This window comes from Hypanus sabinus, chromosome 3, assembly GCF_030144855.1.
Source record: "Hypanus sabinus isolate sHypSab1 chromosome 3, sHypSab1.hap1, whole genome shotgun sequence".
NCBI classification, from domain to species: domain Eukaryota; kingdom Metazoa; phylum Chordata; class Chondrichthyes; order Myliobatiformes; family Dasyatidae; genus Hypanus; species Hypanus sabinus.
The window spans coordinates 59,608,358-59,608,672 of NC_082708.1; positions in this window are offsets into that span (position 1 = coordinate 59,608,358).

Sequence of the window (315 nt, forward strand, 5' to 3'; positions counted from 1 at the left end):
CGTTCAAGCAACAGAAGAGATAGGTAAAAAGCAGAATAATAAATGTATCTAGAAGATACAGGGACTAATTATGGTAGGGAAAATTTGTCAAAGCAGAGTAACTAGAAAGGTGAAAGGCATGTAAATAGAAGGTCGAAAGTAAATCCTGTTTTTTGTTGTACTGAGATTAGGGTAGGACAATAAATGTATTGTCTATTTCTGACATTGTCCAAAACCATTCTTATACATGATTTAATCCTGTCTCTCCAGCTAGCTGTTAAGCAGATGTACAATGTGAGATTTAGATTGTATTTCAATGAAATATTGTAGCAAACA